The sequence below is a fragment of the Euprymna scolopes genome, chromosome 4 (genome assembly GCF_053919585.1).
Source record: "Euprymna scolopes isolate OS-2025 chromosome 4, ASM5391958v1, whole genome shotgun sequence".
Classification (NCBI taxonomy): Eukaryota; Metazoa; Mollusca; class Cephalopoda; order Sepiida; family Sepiolidae; genus Euprymna; species Euprymna scolopes.
The window spans coordinates 95,606,199-95,624,027 of NC_136485.1; positions in this window are offsets into that span (position 1 = coordinate 95,606,199).

The window sequence follows — 17,829 nt, forward strand, 5'->3', positions numbered from 1 at the left end:
GTAGAGAGGGGTAAAACAATGTGGATTTTTTAGAATCCAAATGAAAAATTCTGGTTTATTTGTTTCTCTGTCTCAGATAAAATGTTTAGGTTATTGCACTTTGTTAAGTATTTATTTTATTTTTTAAATATTGTTCCTATTTAGTTGCCTCCCTACAAGGGCAGAGTTTGACACAAGATCGGTTATTAATGTTGGGAAAATCTAGCTCCCAAAAAGGGGCACTTGATAGGAACAAAAACAAAAAATTGCCTCAGTCTAGAAGGATATTATAGTAAATTGAATTTGAACGAAAATATATATATATATTAGAGATTTTTTTTAAACATGAATTTTAATGAAATAACAAAAAACGGGTGATGTGAAGTATGAAATAATGAAGTTGTGATGTGTATGATATATGAAGATGACGGGGGGGGATGAAAGCCTTAAATCACCCTAAAATAAAGAAAAATAACAGAAATAAAAAACAAAGAAACCAAATATGGCTGCTCTGGCTGTATTTATTTGCTTCCCCACTGAGCAAATTAGGCACAAGGCCGTTTTTTAGTGTGGAGAGAGAGGGGGAGAGGGAAGGGAAAAGGGGGCCAGCTCCCGAGAGGTGGGAAATGGGAGCTGGATAGTCATTTGCCAGCTGGCCCATGTAGGGTTGCCCCTACATGGACCAGAAGATTGCCACAAGGGCAATGGTCTTTGAGATATTAAATCCTTTATTCATGTTAAAAATACATAGAAAATCAACAATGATCAAAAAACTTAGGCACATGGCCAACTCAAAAGGGGGAATTGTGGGGGTCGCTGACCATCCTTGTCACTCCAGAACTAAACAAAATCAAAAGTTTCTCCCACTTTGAGATATCAAATCCTTTCTTCCTGTTAAAAATACGGTCAAATCAACAACGAACAAAAAACTTAGGCACATCTCCCAATTTGATTGCAACAACATCTGCCGGTCTTGCTTGACTCGGCCGAGGCAGGCTATATTCATTTGGGCAAAGTAGTGTTAGAGGTGTCGTTCCCAGAAGACAAACAAACGACTCTAATTAATTCCAGAACGAAATTTTTACAATCCAAAGTAGCTTGGGAGTTTTTTCCCATTTGAATTAATTTCGTCTAAAAGTAAAAAGTCAATTGTTTGAATTATTGATGTTAAGCTGAATTTGAATTCCAACAAGAGTCAAGGAAAGGAAGAGAAAGCGAATGTGTTCACTGAAACCGGATATTGTTCATACGTCTAGGGTGCGTTAGCCTTTTGCGTTCTTTGTTTAAGGAAAAGGAAGACGGAGAGAAAACAGCAGGGGTGAAAAAAGAAAAACAAAAAAAAATGGAGACAGTGATTTTGAAACTGCGACAAATCCTTATCATTGTTATCGACTATTGTTTGTTTTTTCTTTGTTTTTGAAATTAAACTTGAAACTGTCGAAGTATTTTTATGTGTGCATGTGTTGATTCAGCACGAGAGTCAAGAAGGTAATAAAGTTAAAATGTTCAGGAAAGGAATATTACTTCTCACTGCTTTGTGGAGAAGTTTGATGAATGATGCGCGCGAAGGTGGTTGTTTAACGTCGGGAGATCCGATGGAGTTGATGATTACAACATGCTGGTTAACTGATTGTGACTGACTGGTTTTTGGCGCATTTGCCTCCTTTTATCATGGACAGACCGGCTCCCAGAGAACTGTTAGGAAAAATATTTTTAATGCGATTGGCTGAAAACACAACATCCCTGTGGCGTCAGATGCTTTCAACTACGTCGGCACACAGAGGCAGAGTTTTAGTTTTGTGTTCGTGGAAATTGCGTGTGTAGACAACGGATGTACGCGGAACCGAAATGTTGCTTGTACAATCAGTTAATATTTGTAACGAGTCGCTAATGCTTCACTGCAAAACTTGTTTTAAAATTGTTTGAAAATAATCCAATGTTTTATTAAAATTTTATTTTTTATGATGAGTTCCGTTAAATTGTTTGAAAAAATTCAATGTTCATATTTACTTGCCTCCCCACGAGCATAGAGTTAGGTACAAGGCCAGTTTTTAATGTGGGAAAAGGAACAAAAATAAAAATTGCCTCAGTCTAGAAGGATTTCTTTTCCACTAAGGACAGAAAAGAGGATGTGTAATATCAGAACAGATACTACACTTTAATCTTAGCCAAAAGGCGAAATAATGTTGCTTTAATACAAAAATGCATTTTTTCAATAAATGTTTTTACAATTATATTTTGATACATTTTTGTTTTGGTTTTCAAGTATTTCGGTGTTATTTTTTTTTTTTTTATGTATTATTTGACTAATAAGAAATTATATTTTATTATATTTAGACGAGAAAACATTTCAATGACTTTTTTTGTAAATTTAAAGTTTAAGCGTGATGCTCTTTTTAACATTTTTAACTTATTATTTAACATGAGAAGGGGGTGCTTTGTAACTATTCTAAGAAGAAATTGGAGTTATCGTCCCTAACAATGACGCCGTCCGTATAATGCATTAGTGCCAAAAATAACAATTTTCGTTCAAATTCAATTTACTATAATATCCTTCTAGACTGAGGCAATTTTTTGTTTTTGTTCCTATCAAGTGCCCCTTTTTGGGAGCTAGATTTTCCCAACATTAATAACCGATCTTGTGTCAAACTCTGCCCTTGTAGGGAGGCAACTAAATAGGAACAATATTTAAAAAATAAAATAAATACTTAACAAAGTGCAATAACCTAAACATTTTATCTGAGACAGAGAAACAAATAAACCAGAATTTTTCATTTGGATTCTAAAAAATCCACATTGTTTTACCCCTCTCTACCCCATGGGGACAAAACCAGAATTTTCTCATCGTCAAATATTACATTTCTAGATGATATGGTCTTGCTTTTGGGTAATTTTCATCAAAATATAATGGTTGGAAAAGATTCTTTGTCCCAAAATGTGCTATTTTTATCCATTTTAGGCTAAAAAAAAATCACCATTTTTACCCCTTCTTGCCCCCCACCCCGGGACGAAACCAAAATTTTCCCAGGGTCAAATATTACATTTTCAGATGTGGTCTTGCTTTTGGGTAATTTTCAGCAAAACGTAATGGTCGGAAAATATTTTATGTCCTGAAAAGTTCTATTTTTAGCCATTTTGACCGCCTGGAGATGCAACCAAAATTTTTATAAAAAATCCAAGAATGTTACCTAGTTGTAACTTCATGCAAAATTTCAGAAAAATGTTATGAGTAGTCATTGAGAATTTTTGGAACAAACAGATGAGGGTGAATTCTAAGGTTCAAATCCAACTAAGTCGATTGACCAATAATAAAACGTGTTTACACTAGAAAAATATGTTTACTATTTTTCTGGAAAAATTACTGTACTTACACGTAACAATTTATGATTAAAAATGAAGCATTTATGTTTTCCTGCTAAATCGAACCAAATAAAACAGAAAATCTTAGGTAATGAAGCACATAAACATAATATAAATATGATAAAATAAAGTGATATGTCCCTTCTATACTTATTGATCATATTTTCGACTTGGCTCGGCGCTACTGCATGCATAACTGCTTGGTATTCTTACAATACAGTAACCAGCGTAGTTTAAACTACTCCAACATACAGATTAAACAATCGATAGAACAGAAATGAATGCACGGGTTCCATTATTAATTTTTCAATTTTGGGGCGTCTTTTCCACCCTACTGCCTTTTTTTGTTTTGTTTTCATTTGTTAAAAAACAGGGACCGTTTTTTTTTATTATTATATTTTTCTTATTTTTTAGTATCTACTATTGCTCTGGATAATTCATTTGTTGACGTACAAACAAATCATAAAAACTATTTTTATATGAAACACATTGTTACACTCAAAGGCGGAAATAATTCCAGAAAATTTTTCGTTTTTATCATTTTTGCATCAGTTTTTATTTGACTAAATTTATGCCAGTTTTTATAATTCAAATAATTTACGCCACCAAACTACAAATTTACACTATTACATTGCCTACAGATAGACTTATTTTTTATATATTTGTTTTTTGTTTACTTCTCTTTTCAGGACTCATTATCGACTCTGCTCAGACATTAACTTTTTTTTTTAGGTAATTTTTTACCTTAGTCCCACCTATACAATTTTCTTTAAAATGTTGACTTTGCTGAATAAGACAATCACTTTTAACTTTGGCGGAGACAAGTAGTTTTCAGGTTATAATGACATGCATTATGCACTGTAATTCAGTGTTGTACACACACACAATAAACAAATCTACTTCTCTCCACCCGACACTGCACCCTCTCCATTTTTTGTTTATGATTCATAGTTTTTGCGGGTGGGTATGCTGACAACGAAAATCAACGTTAAATTTGAGGCAAATACTTTGACTGCCCCCCCCCCTCATAAAATTGCGAGTTTGGGTGTCTATTCATACAACGTCCTTAACATGAGGAGGTGTAGCATGTCTATTCCGAAAGCCATTAGGACGTTGGGGATTGGCTATCAACAACAACTGTAGTTTATTTTTTAATAGGAAGGAGCATGCTTCCATCAGGCAACGTGGGTTAATGGGTCCTGCTAGTAATGTTATATACACAACAGCACGTCAAGTAAGATTCCAGAACCCGCAAAAAAAAAAAAAAGAAAAGAAAAAACTTTCTAAAAATGATTTGTACATCAGCCATATTAAAACAGGATAAAAACTGTGAATTTTTGTGATTTTTATTTTTCAAGTTAAATGCTATAAGTCAGAAGTTTTTTATAAGAAATAAAAATAAATAGAATTTATTTTGTTAGAAAAAGCAATGTTATCTCGAGAAGACAATTCAAAGATGCATTTTGTTTACATTTAAAAAATTGTAGGGTTTGAATGATGTCATGCTAAATCTATACCAACTCAGGTGACTATATATGTGGTCTGCACAAAGTTTCTAAAAGAAAGGAGTCAGAAAGAAAATGGACAATTACTTAACTCACGAATTTTCATCAGATAACAGAGTTATGGATCTGCTTCTGAATAATATGACTGTAATCTTATCTGAAGACCCTGCCTTCTCATAACTATTCAAATAATTTTGTTTCTTTGTAATTGTATAAATAGAAACTTTCTTACAGTTTTAACTATTCTATTCGAGAGATTTCTAAATAAAATTAAGATTTAGAAAATAAAAAATCTAATGTTATGTTGTTAATATAACAGTCAAAATTCTATGCAGACGTAAAACAAAAAGTAAAAATTTTTAAGAAAACAAAAAAGATTACAACGTTCTTAACATGAGGAGGTTGGGTGAGAAACAGCAAAAATGCAAACATAAAAACCGATACAAATAAAAACAAAAATTTAACTGTATAAAAATATATATAACTAATATAATATAATGTATATAAGCAAATTTAAAAAGATTTAAGATCTAATTGTACATAATCAAACTGCTTTGTAGCTTGTAGAAATTTGGGAGGGGGGGATGTATTTCTTTTGTTTTTCTCTTCTTCCTTTCTCTTCAGTTTGCTTCACTGCTGCTGATTTTGTTGGTCATGTGACTAATTTCTGCAGATTTCTGCTCAGTGCATTCCCATGTTTTGTGATAAAATTCAAGCTGAAGTTGACAGTTGGGACTTGACATTTGAAATGTGTTGACGTACTATCTTCTCTCCACTAGACGTTAAAATGTTGAAGTGAACTCATCTAAGTTACCTGGTGAAGTTTATAATGTTGAAGTATATCTTGCTGAGGAAAATCTACTTCAAGTAAATCCAAAAAATCTGTCAAGAACTTGGCTGTTAAATATATTGAAAAAATACCAGCTTGTAGGAAAGATCTTCATGTGAGAAATATTCTCACTAGGAAAGATTGAATTGGAAGTGTCTATCAAGAAAATATCTAGTTATAACTAGATATTTTCTTCTAAGGCTTGAAGAAAATCGATACGCCTCAAACTTTAGTTTTTTTAATATTTCTACTATTTCTATTCTGACCGGACTCAAAGAAGGAACAAGGAGGTTTTTTTACCGGTCTTCTTGCCTTTTCAGAGAACATTATTATACGAAGAACTATGTGTAGCTAATCTTGATTGCGATGCTTTAAAGTTAGTCATTTTGAAAAATCACATAACTGGTTACGCCTTCCAGTTAATCAAACATTTGATAGTATCTAATGAAAACTATCAGGTAGCTCTAAACATTCTCACTACAGAATTTTTAAACAAAAAGGATATAATTGACTCAATTTTTCTTCTATATTACGTACTGAGAGACTAATGTTTCTGCTGTCAGGAAGTTTCTGAGTATTTTGAGGACTCAGATATATAAGCTAAAAATTTGTTTCGATTGGATTTTTTGGAGATTGAATCTCCTGGGAATAAACTGCTTAACCACATAGTTTTTAGCAGGTTACTGGCTTTCTTTAACACAGAATTAGTTCACAAACTTGGAAATAATTTTCTATCTCTTGAGGAAATATTAGATAATTGTTCTGCAATTTCACGTACATTGGATTTTTGTAAGCAAGATTCTTCTCCTTGTAAGATTGTGAGTCCTGTTAAGAAGTTTTCTCAAAAGCTTAAGTATACATCTGATATCAAAAAACCTTCTACCTTGGAGAATTTTTTACCAAGGCGACTAAAGTAAATTACAGATGTAATTTTTGCAGAGCTAATGACCATCAGGGTTATTCCTGTAGTTCTTATCATACTTATGCTGTAAGGTTTAAAAGATGCAAGAGTTGGGGTTGTGCTGTAAATGTTTGAGTCTTCACCATGATAAGAAATTTGATACTTGTTTGACTTTCTATTGAAAGGAACATTGTAGAATTTTGTGCCCTAGTTCAGTTAGTTCTCCTACAATGACTAATGCCTTGTTGGATAAGTTTCCTGGTTTAGTTTTTCCTTTAAAGGATCGTAAATTCTTAATTAAAACTTTCTTAGGGAAAGAGCTAAAAAAATTTGAAAGAAATCGACCTTAACGTGACGTTCCCTCAAAGAATCCGTTCTGTGTCTTTCTTAATTGATGAGAATTTGCTTTCTGTATTAATGGACTGGCTTCTCTAATTAAAGATCTTATGAAACAAAGTTGAGCTAGGTACTGATTATTCTGAGTTGAATAACGATATGTTTCCTGTCCATGGAGTTGATGTGATTAAATTCTTAGGACCTACGAATTTAAGCAGATTTAGAGGGGGACAAGTTTGAGAGTTCCCTCAGGGTAAAGTTTTGTTTGGAAGTATAGCTGACTTTAGATCTGCTCAGACAGAAAAATTGATTTTGAATTATGTTCAGATTGTCTACAAATATTCTTTTTGCGATATTACTTATATTTACTTTGTGTTGGACTTTAAATCGGAATTCACTGAAATTTGGAACAGTTACAAAGAGTCCTTTGTTGATAGAACCGTTGATAGATTGTATAGTTTAGAAATGATGGGTATCATAGAAAATGAGTGAATATGATAAGAAAATTCCTTTCGCTCTTCCATTAGCTTTGTCTACAACTGTTATCATATAAATCTACCCTGGGACGAGGATAAACTAAGTACTCTAACTACCAGGTAGCCCTGTCAGTGTTAGATCGTGTTTCTCAAATTATCTGAAAGGGATTTGTACCTTGAATATCATCCAGTGTTTAAACAAGACTTCCAGTATATAACAAAGATCCATCCTGTTTTCAATGGCTTTTTGAGAACAGGTAGAAAATCTTCTCTTCATGACTGCACTTATGCCGGAGTAAATATGTATTCAGATATGTGGATTGACACTCAAATTCAGGACTAATCGGTTCGTCCTTTTAGCAGACATCAGCAGGGAGAGGGACGAACGCTGACGTGGTAGAAATAAGACCTAGAAGAAGAAACCACAGGCTAAATTCACTTTCCATTCCTTTCTGCAAAACATTTGGAAGGTGAATAAAAAACTATAGAACCAATTTCTTGTCTTGGAGTGAAATAATTCTTCGTCCACAAACACAGGAATCAAGTCTCCCTCCCAGACGAGAATTTCCAAATGGACCAACAAAATAGCAGAAGGTATGTTTAAAAGATACATGACAAGTCACACACGTATGCACACTTAACAGCATCACTAGACGATCAGACACACAACGACATTAAACTGATAAGATAATCAAACACTCAACCCTTTATTATAGAGCAACAACGTAACAAACAGGTAGAAAATCTTCTCTTAATGACAGCATTTATGCCGGAGTAAATTTGTATTCAGATATGCGGATTGATACTCAAATTCAGGACTAATCGGTTCATCCTTTTAGCAGACATCAGAAAGGCTTTTCTGATTATTAAGCTAAAAATGAATTTGATAAAAACAGTTTTTTTTAAGCTTGACTAGTATGTTTTAGGTACACAACTCATATTTGAGTTTGTATGTAGACCATTTATTTTAAATTACATTGTGAAGTACCACATGGAAAAATATCCACCGTGTCCTTGTAATTATTCGAAAGTTTTTACATTGACAACTTAGTTAAGACACACCAGTCTCCAACCCATCTTCTATGCAGTTATGCAGGAAGGAGGTTTTCCTTTGAAAATTTTCTGCAGTAATAGTGAACCGGTTGCACAGCATATAAAACTTGATTACAATTACTCCTTTCATAAAAATATGTATGAAAAGGTTTTGGGTTACCTTTACAACTCTAAAGATGACAAGATGAAATTAAATTCTTGCATAGTTAGAAGGAATGTCTCTACTAAAGTGACATTTTGTCCGTGAATTCCTCAGTCTTTGATCCGATAAGATTAGTATTACCTAGAACTATTAAAGGTTGGATACAATGGCGATTTACCCACCACCTTCCTCTTTTTTAAATTTATTCTCGATTTTTTAATACATCTTTCTTAAAAAACATTCATACATTTTCTTCTACACTACAAGGCAACTCTCTAAATAAATTCAGAAGGGAGATGGAATTTTGGTTGAGAGGTCTTGTCTGGTTAAAGGGAGATAATTTGCACTGGCCTACATTTGGCTTGGAGTGCCTTAGTTTGGCCAATAAAATACTCACTAATGCATACACTAGGTATGAGGATGAGTTAAATGATCTTTCTGTAATTAATGTAGAAAGATTTTCCTCTTTAAATAAATTGATAAGAATATTGACTTTAATTTTTAAATGTATATTTAAAACTAGCAGAGCTACCCAGTGCTGCTCGGGACTGTATAAACAATGAGAAAATTGAAGTTGATTTTGAACATATTTATATTCTTAGGATTAGAGGAATTTTTAATGTCTATGTATCATTTGCTATTTCGAGCAAAAGAATATTTTACCTACCCTAGGACAGGTATTACACATGTATGAAATAATTGTACCTTCCCTAGTATAGGTAATTTACAGCACGTATATGAAAGTTTACCTTTGCAAAGACGGGTAATGTACAACATATTTAAAATAATTTTACCTACTCTCGGATGGGTAATTTAAATTTGTATATGAAACAATTTAACATACCCTCAACAGGTATTGTACAACACATAAGAAATAATTTCTCTTCCCATCAAGGCTTTTAGAATTTTTAGAAGATAGATCATTAGAATTTCCAAATTAATACATAAATACATTGTCTTGGTTAATGATTAGGCAACCCTTGCTTCACCATAAATTTCAACATTACTGGGTTTCTTTCTTTCCTCACTATCGGCACTATAATTGTAAGAAAAATTATGTCATTTTTGGAAGATGTCTCAGCAGGATTTTCAAAATAATGCATAAATACATTGACACAGTTAAGTAATTTAAACAACCCTTGCTTCATTATCAAATTACACATTACTGGGTTTCATTTTCTTTCACCACTACCGACAACAATTTTTTTTGAAAAAAAAGACATCATTGAAAATTCAGAGAAAATATGAATGACCACCAACAGAAACTTGCCCATTTCATCTTCACATAAGACATTTCTAGTGGTCTGGAGCGATTTCCATAAAAAATTGCTAGTGGGTTCATGCCTTGTCTGGAGTGATTTCCATAAGATATTTCAAGTGGCTTCATGCCTTGACTGGAGTGATGCCTTTATCTATCATATTCAATCTTAGCGATGCCATGCCTTCTGCCAGTATATATATCAACCTGTCTCATTCAGTCCCAGGCAACGCCGGGTCTTCCGCTAGTGTATATTTCCACATATCTCATTCAATCCCGAGCGACACCAAGACATTTTGTTAATATATATTTCCACCTGTCTCATTCAATTCCTGGTGACACCTTGCCTTCTGCTAGTATATATTTCCGCCACTCCACTGTCAAAAATATACATGCAATAAATTAATGTTTAACTTTTAAACTTCTTCAGCCATTTCCGAGACTGACTTCATATCCTCGCACCTCACTGTTAAAAGTATACATGACCTAAAGTAATGCTTCAATCGTAAAATGTTTCAGCCATTTCATGACTGACTTCATATTCCAACCTCATCTGTTAAAAATATATATGACAATGTTTAACTTGTAAACTTCTTCAGCCATTTCCGGGACTGACTTACTATCCCCCACCCTACTGTTAAAAATATACATGTAATAAAGTAATGTTTAAATCGCAAACTGTTTCAGCAATTTTCGCGACTGACTCCATACCCCAAACACCACTTGTAAAATATGTAAAAACTGACTTCATATGCCCCGCCCCACTGATGATGAGCAAGCTCAATGTTGCTTAACTTTGGTGATCTACATAACGGATTTGGTATTCCTAAGTCATCACCCATCTGATAAAGACCAAGTTCAATATTGCTTAACTTTGATCTATATAAAGCATTTGGTATTCCCAAGTCATCACCCATCTGATAATGACCAAGCTCAATGTTGCTTAACTTTGTTATCTACAAAAAAGATTTGGAATTCCCAAGTTGTCACCCATCTGATAATGACTAAGTTCAATGTTCTAAACTTTGGTGATTTACATAAAGCATTTGGTAATCCAAGTAGTCACCCATCAGATAATGACCAAGCTCAATGTTGCTTAACTTTGTTCATCTGCATAAAGTATCTGATGAGGACCAAGCCTAATCTTGCTTAACTTTGGTGATCTACATAAAGCATTTTGTGTTCCCAAGTAATCACCCATTTAATGGTGACCATGCTCAATGTTGGTTAACTTTGGCGATCTACATAAAGCATATAGTATTCCAAAGTAGGCACCCATTTGATAATGACCAAGTTCAATGTTGCTTAACTTTGATGTTCTACATAGAGCATTCGGTAATCCCAAGTAGTTACCCATCTGATAATGACCGAGCTCAATGCTGGTTAACTTTGATGGTCTACATAGAGCATTCGGTATGCCCAAGTAGTTACCCATCTGATAATGACCAAGCTCAATCTTGCTTAACTTTGATGATCTACATAATGCATTTGGTATTCTGAAGTAGTCACCCATCTGGTAATGACCAAGCTCAATATTGCTTAACTTTGGTGATCTACATAAAGCATTTAGTATTTCCAAGTAGTCACCTATCTGATGATGATCTTGCTATACTTTAGTGATCTACATAAAGTATATGATAATCCCAAGTAGTCACTCTTCTGATAATGACCAAACTCAATGTTGCTTGACTTTGATGATCTACATAAAGCATTTGTTATTCCCAAGTAGTCACCCATCTGATAATGATCAAGCTCAATGTTGCTTAACTTTGATGATCTACATAAAGCATAATGTTCTTAACTTTGGTGATTTACATAAAGTAATTACTATTACCATGTAGTCACCCATCTGACGGTGACCAACCTCAATTGTTGCTTAACTTTGATGATCTACATAAAGCATTTGGTATTCTCAAGTAGTCACCCATCTGATAATGATCAAGCTCAATGTTGCTTAACATTTATTATCTATATAAAGCATTTGGTATTCCTAAGTATTCACCAATCTGATGTTGACCAAGCTCAATGTTGCTCAACCTTTGGTGAGCTACTTAAACATTTGGTATTCCCAAGTAGTCACCCATCTGATAATAACCAAGTTCAACGTTGCTTAACATAAGGAGATAATGCCTAGTAGAAAACTACTTGGTCTTTTGGCTAGTAGACAAAGCCACTTGTAGATTTTCCAGAAATCACGGGTTTCTAATTTTTGTGCTTTGATGCGTTTTTTGGTGGTTTCAGTAAATTCTCTCTTAACTGTCGTTATTTCTTTCTTACAGTTACTTCTAGCTTCTATATACTTCTGTTTGTTTGAACTGAACTTATGTTGGTTGAATCTGCGGTATGCATGCTGCCTTTGAGCAATGGCAGTTGCACAAGTAGAAGTAAACTATTGGGGAGAATGGGGTTTGCTATAAAATTTCCGCATGGGAACATGTGCTTCAATTGCCGTTTTGAACCATTCAGTGATCTCATTTGCGCACTGTTCAGCAGGAAGAGAAAAAATATTTCACCATGGGGCATCTCTGATGAGATCCCTGATGGCTTCCCAGACAGCCTTTTTATAATATCTCATTGTTTTGAGCAATGGCTCTTCAGTTTTGGCTCTAGAGTTTAGGGCGATTTCAACCATTATCACTGCATGATCAGCGTTCCCAAGTGGGCTGTGGGCATTTGTTATACAATCATCGGGAACTGTGGTCAAAAACAGATCTAGAAGTGATGTGTGTTGTTCTTGCTGGTCAGGGAAACGGGTTGGAAACGTAACCATTTGTGATAGGGAGTGAGATATAGAGAAGCTATGTGTTGTGCTGCCCGCTGCATCTGTGTAAGTAGACAATCCAAGCCAGTTTCTGTGGTGGACATTAAAGTCAGAGACTTTGTTTATTATGGTGCAGTTCTGGGTCGAGAGAGAGCGGTAGAGAAAATAAAAGTAGCTAATGTTATGTTGCATGTTTAGTCTACAGCACATAAAGCCTTGATCATCCGATTCTAGGTTTGTTTCTCTAGTTAAGGGGAGGGTATTACGAATGTAGACTCCAAGTCCGTGCATATGTCTGTCAGAGTCCTTACGGCAGAGTGGGAGATATCCAGGCATGTTAAAGTAGTTAGAGGGGATGGAGGAGTGTAGGTTAGTCTCGCTTAGTGCTAAGATATCTGGGGTGTTTGTCAGGAGAAATGCTTCAACATCAGCTAAATTAGTCCATGGATGTTCGTAAATGCAAGCCTATAGGGAAGAGGCAAGTTGAATCTGTTTAAACCTAAGCCTGGTTTAAGCTTAATTTTTTATTGTACTGTCATCATTTCTTTTTCAAAGGGTTTCAGTTTAGGTAAGAGGGAGCTGAACAAGAGGTCATGCAGAATACTAGACATGCAACACAAGTAGACCATCAGCTGACCTATCATCAACTAGGATTGTGGCCTCAGGAAAGCCCACCTTTAGCTTATCGCTGTTCTGATGATTCAAGTTTAGAAGTAATTACTCCTTATGCATTTGTCCATTCTTTCTACAAAAATTCTGTATTTTTAAATTTAGAAGATGATGTTTTTGTGAGTCATCTCCCTGGCAAGGAAGAACTCATGAGAAACGACGGTCTGGAGTTTGTTGAGGAGAATGTGGGCAAAGGCTTTACCAATAATGCCGCGGTAGTTGTTGCAGTCACACCTTTCTCCCTTGTTTTTGTAGAGCATGATGATCTTTGTGTCACACATGTCATGATGTACAGTTACTTCCTTCCAGCAGTGTAGCAGGAGTTCATGGAGGTGCTCTAGGAAAGAGCTCTCTTTTGCCATCTTTACAACTTAAGGAGGTATGTTGTTGCTGCCTGAAGCTTTTTTGCTGGATATGGAGTCTATGACTTTTCTGAGCTTGTCAATGGTGGGTGGAAAATCAAATTCGTCTATTTTGGGGAGTGCTCAGATACTCTCAAGTGCTGGCTTGGTGACCATGGTTTCCCTTGAGTAGAGGTCCTAGTACTCAGCATACATTTCCATCTGCTTGCTGCAGTCATTGATAATCTGGCCTTCAGCTGATTTGAGTGGGGCAGTCTTGATGGCACTTGGACCAAAGGCCTTCTTTATTTTCTCATACATTCTCCACACATTTCCCAAGTCTGCAGAAAGCTGGATATTCTGGCAGTATGAGCAAGTAGACATTGGAACAGCACCTAGCAATCCTCTGTGCATCGCATCAAGCAGCATGAAGTGCTGTGAGCATCTTTGTGGAAGGATCTCTTTTGTAGGCTAGGAGGGCATCACGCTTTGTGGCAATGGCAGGTTCTAGTTCAAACCAGTCTTCTTGTTTTCTTTCTTTTTTACCAAAAGTGTCAAAGGCAGTCTGAAATATTGCCTCTCAGATATGGTTCCATCTCAATGTGGCACTGTCTGTTGGGCAATCCACAAGGGCTTCATTGATGGCTCTGGCAAAGCATTTTTTCTGCTTGGAGCCGTGGACATGTTTAGGGAGAAAGCACAATTTGCTGGTGACCAAAGTGTGGTCTGTATCACAATTGGCACTATGGAAACTATGTGTAACCAACACTTGGTTTAGGAGAGATCTGTGAGTGATGATAGAATCCAGCTGATGTCAATGGCGAGAATTGAGATGTCTCCAGGACACTCTATGGTGGAGCTTAGTGGGGAAGGTGTTGGTGAGGTAGAGGTCGTAGAATGAGCAGAGCTCAAGGAGACGCTGGCCATTTTTGTTTAGCTTGCCAACACCAAAATGGCCCATGCATCCGGGCCAGGAGGCATAGACTGCTCCCATCCAGGCACTGAAAGCACCGAGTAGAAATAGATGCTCCTCTGCAGGGGTCTGCTGTATTTTTGCTTCCAGTTCCTCATAGAACAGGTCCTCAGCCTCAGCTGAAGAGCAGAGTATGGGGGTATATATGTTAAGAATTGAGGCTGGTCTGGAGGAAATGGAGAGATGAAGAGAAAGGACTCTTGGTGTGCTGGAAGGGGGTACTTCAATGGCTTGTAGGAAGGAGTTGTGGACAGCAAAACCAACACCATAGACTCAGTGCCCATGTGTTTCCTGACCCTGCCAAAGAAGGTGTAGTCTCTCTCCCTGAGACTACCATTGTCAGGGAGTTGTGTTTCCTGAAGCCCTGCTATGTTGAGGTTTAGTCTCTTTGATTCGCGGTGGATGATGGCAGTTTTCCTGGTGTTGTCAATCTTTTGTAGGTCATCAGACAAGCCAGGACACATTTTTCTGACATTCCAAGTTGCAAGTTTCAGCACTGGCAACTTTCGTTTCTTGATTTTGAATAGTGCTGGGTTAAAGACCACTTTTCGGGTTTGGTCTATACTCCGGGCACTCTCTCATCTTATTGACTGGCAGCTGCTCAGCTTTGAGGCAGGCAGTAGCTAGCCAGATGGGATCTTAGATCCCTCCCACCAACAGGAGTTAACTCCAGGCATCCAAGCTGATGCCAATAAGCTCCGGACTTTTAACCAGTAACTGTCACTCCCCATGTTGTGCTTCCGCAATACGGCACTGGAGTGACCTCTCCAGGACGCAGGCCTGGGCAAAAAGTTATGGAGGACCTGGGATGCCCAATTCGTCAGGACCCCTCTCTCTCTCTTGCAGGATCCAACGGAGAGGTGAACCAATACAGTTGGTGCCAGCTTTGTTGCAGGAGTTGCTGGAAAGTCTTTTGTAAGGATCGACTGCCTTTGAGGCTCCACTCCAGATTTTTCAGTCGGGATTTACTCACTTAGCCTTTCCTATGTTGAAGTAATCTGCAGGGCAGCAGAAGTTTGAAATCAGGGTTTTCTTTCCCTTAGATGAGCTACTTTCCCAAGTTGACGAGCCTCATCTACTCGGTACCTCATCACTACTGGTATTAATAATTTAATTAGATCTGCTATGATCAAGAAAAGTGATGGTGTCTCTCAGGAGCATTCTTTGACACATCTGTATCATTTAGAACTTTCCATTACACATTCTTATCAGGTTCCTTTTTCTGATGAAGAAACTAGTGATTCTCTAAAAGAGAGAATTAATGTAGATGTTAACACTGTCACATCCAGATCTGGCAGATCTTTAAGCGAAAGAGATCCTGATTTTCTTTGGTGCTGAGTAGAAGGATTTCTTTTTCTTTTTAGGAGAGTGTGGCAATTGGGGGGGGGGGATATATTTCTTCTTTTTTTCCCCTCTTCTTCCCTTCTCTTCAGTTTGCTTCATTGCTGCTGATGTCATGTGACTAATTTCTTCCTGTTGATTGCTCGGTGAATTCCCATGTTTTGTGATAAAATTCAAGCTGAAGTTGGCAGTTGGGACTTGAAATGTGTTGATGTTCTATCTTCTCTCCATATAGACATTAAAATGTTGAAGTGATTGCGTCTAAGTTACCAGACAAATTCATATCTCGCTAACAGAAATCTACTTCAAGTGAATCCAAGAAATCTGTCGAGGACTTGGCAGTTAAATATGTCGGAAAAATATCAGCTTGCAGGTGAGATCTTCATTAGGAAAGATTGAATTGGAAGTGTCTATCATATAACTAGATATTTTCTTCTAAGGCCCGAGGAAAATGGATACGTCTTAAGCTGCAGTTTTTCTAAGTCAAAAGAAAAAAATATTTCTATTCTGAAGGAATGAGGAAGTTTGTTTTATTGGACTTCTTGTCTTTTCAGAGAACATTATTATACGAAGAACTATGTGTATTTTTGTAAATGAGGAAATAAATTCTTTGCTATAAAAGTACACTCTCGGAACATTATTTCAGATAATAAGTTATCTTGTCTGCAGATATTTCAACTAATCTATTCGAGAGAATGTTTATTTTAAAAAAAAAAAAAAAATTACAAAATGTAAGCTTAAATTGCAAACAAAGGAAGTGAACTCTTTCTGACTTAGCTACAGTATTTCGACCTTTCTAAAAAAAATCCTATGTTGGTTTGAAAATTTCATATGACAGTAGTAAGTAAAAAAAAAAAGGGCCTACTTAACACATCTTTCTTTCTTTCTATCTTGCATAATTGTTACCCACAAAGGACTTTTAGCAAAATTTTAGCAGCAGACAACTTGTGAACTTTTTGGGGGGCTCTAAGTTTTTTTTTTTTTTACAAGGTAGTCACCATTTATCAAGGCCCAGAAGCCACTCAGAGATAAGGGTTATTGCGTGTACATTAATCAATAGGATAGTATCGTAGTAATCATTAGTATTGGAGATTTGATAAAGTGTCTTACTTAAGGGGGCAGTTCATCAGGAATTTGTTTATGTTGGACTTGAAGATATCCAAGTTGTAGTCAGGTGGGAAACAGGCAAACGGAAGAGAGTTCCACTGGCATGCACTTCTAAGAAAGAAGCTTTGTTCATGGAATCTACATTTTGGTTTTGGCACAGATAAAGAGTGGGGCAAATTTTTGACAGTGGTTTCAGCTAGACGGGTGTTTTTCTTGAAAGATTGGCGAGGCGGAACCAGAGATTGGAGCTCAGATGAGCACTTGCCATGAAAGTAACGATAAAACAAAGATAGGCTCGCAACGTCTCTCCTGTAGGAGAGAGGTTGCAGGGAAGAGAAAAGGGCATCCCCCACTAACTCACAAAGCCTATTTTGTACTCTGTCAAGGCAGGAGAGGCTGTTTTTAGCAGCTCCTGCCCAGATGTGGCAGCAGTACTCCATCCTTGGACATACTTGCAGTGAGATATCTTCTAGAGCAGTAGAAGGATCCTACCATTTTTCCAGCAACCTTGGCAACTGACTTGATGTACATGTTCCATTTCAGGTCAGGAGTAAAGGTCAAGCCCAGAAGCTTATCAAAACATGGAGCTTCCCCTAGACAAGAGCCATCCATTTCAATTGATGCTAGATGGGGATCAGAGCATTGATGATGTAAAGATAGGAGCTTGGTTTTTAAATGTACCACACACTCAAGATCAGAGGAGGGAGAATCAGAGAGGACTTTGTCATGTGTTGCCATAGATGGTCATGTCATCAGCAGCAGACAACTTGTGAACAACAAATGATTTAAGTATGTGTT